A 2,500-nucleotide genomic window follows, 5' to 3' on the forward strand; every position below is an offset into this window, starting at 1 on the left:
TAATAATAATAATAATAATAATAATAATAATAATAATAATAATAATAATCATTATTATTATTATTATTATTATTATTATTATTATTATTATTATTATTATTATGATTATTATCATTATTATTTTTTATTTTTATTATTATCAATATTATTATTATTATTATTGTTATAATTATTATTATTATTATTATTATTTATATTTTTATTCTTATTTTTATTTTTATTATTATTATATTAAGCTCCATAAATGAACCCTAAATTATTTTCAATCATAAGAATAAGTAAAACGAAAATCACATATTGAAAACCACAAACTGAAAATGAGAAAATCTTATATAGGAGACATACAACAAGCGTATCCTACTCCCAATAGGAGCAAGAAAAGGACGAAGGATGAAGTATGGCACTAAAGTGACACCTTGGCGAGTAAAAAAAAGTCCCTTGACGTCAGATAGGATGTTTGGTTATAGCCAATAGAGAGGACTCTACATGGTCTAGGGATTACTTCATAGGAAAAAAGGACGGTCAATCTCCTAGAAATGTTAGGATGTACGCGTACTAGCGAGCTTGTGCACGTGTAAGTACTAGAGTGCGTTTATATTATTATTATTATTATCATTATTATTATTATTACTTGCCTAGCTACAACCCTAGTTGGAAAAGCAGGATGCCATAACCCCAGGAACTCCAACGGGGAAAATAGCCCGGTGAGGAAAAGAAACAACGAAAAATCAAATATTTCAAGTACAATAGCACCATTAAAATATAGATATAAACTATAACAACTTTAACAAAACAAGAGGAAGAGAAATAATATAGAATAGTGTGCTCGAGTGTACCCTCAAGCAAGAGAACTCTAATCTAAGACAGTGGAAGACCATAGTACAGAGGCTATGGCACTACCCAAGACTAGAGAACAATGGTTTGATTTTGGAGTATTTTTCTCCTGGAAGAACTGCTTGGATTGGAAGAAGAAAAGTTTGGGATTTATTTTACCAATCTGTGAGAGAAAAGGAAAGAATACTTTTACCTGTTTTCAATCTTTTTACCTAAGCCAATTAAGTTAGAAGGAGGTTATGTTTTACCCCTAGTTAGTGTGTTTGTGTTTGTGTGTTTAATTGTGTGTGTTTGCTTTTGAACAGCTTCCTGGCTAGGATTTTAATCATAGAGTACTGAAACTTGTGTGGATTAACAGTTATGTAAAAAGCTGGAAAAGGATCAATTTCGGAAGATAAAGGCAAAAGGTCAAGGTCACGGTCAAGCAAAATTATTTATTCACGAAATCAGCTTATTTCTCAACATTTTGCTCGACCTAAACCTTGATCTTTGACCTTAACATGTATTGATTGGTATATTTTTCATACACTCAAATATAAGAAAAGTTTGAAGTCTGTGACAACGATATCCAAACTTATGGCTGATTACGTGATTTGGACATTTTGCTTGACCCTGACCTTGACCTTTGACCATGAACTTGACACTGACCTTCCATAATTTAATAATGTCCAGGTTTCTACATAATATTCATTAATCTACGGTTGAAATTGTGGTTAGGAAGTTGTTCACAAAAAAAAACATACACGCACAAACGCACAAACAAGGGAAAAAACATAACCTCCTTCCATCTTCGACGGCGGAGGTAATTAAGACACTTCTTCACAAATTTCTTCTAACCTCTGTTGGCATATGGGTCTTTCCCTAGTCCCAAATCACAAACTTTTAATGACTTTCCCCCTTTTTCTCACCGGATGGGACTCGAAATTCGAGTTTCGAAAAGGTGAGCAGTTGAACATTCAGTCCCGCTTTTCCAACTAGGGTTGTAGCTTAGCTAGTAATAATAATAATAAGAATAATAATAATAATAATAATAATAATAATCCACCTTTTTATACTTGATTCGACTCAAAACAGCCATCCTTACTTCTCATATAGTTTATTAATTTCCTTATTTCCTTTCCTCACTGGGCTACTTTTCTCTCTTGGAGCCTCTAGGCTTATAGCATCCTGTTTTCCAAGTAGGGTTGTAGCTTAGCTAGTAATAATAATAATAATAATAATAATAATAATAATAATAATAATTATAATAATAATAATAAACCCCTTTCTTATAACTTTATTGAAAATATTAAATGTACCAGATTCCTGGAAGTCATGATTCATCAAATACATATATTAATAATAATAATAATCCTCATTTTTATAACTTTATCGAAAAGGTTAAATGCATAAGCTTCCACGTATTCATGATTCATCAACTTCACATACTGTCAATCATCATTATTAGTATCGTCATTGATGGAAAATCATTCTGAATTCTTTCTCTGTATAATTCGGGATATAATAACTTTTTTTTCTGACAATACGTGCAAAGGCCATTAAGAACTCGTCCGATTTCTTGGCACCAACAATCGAGAGAAATGTCTGCCTGTCAGAAACTGCAACATATTTTTGATTGAAGCTGGAATTTTTCCTGGAAAAAATTCTGAAAGGGCAAATATATTTT

The sequence above is a fragment of the Palaemon carinicauda genome, chromosome 4 (assembly GCF_036898095.1).
Source record: "Palaemon carinicauda isolate YSFRI2023 chromosome 4, ASM3689809v2, whole genome shotgun sequence".
NCBI lineage: Eukaryota > Metazoa > Arthropoda > Malacostraca > Decapoda > Palaemonidae > Palaemon > Palaemon carinicauda.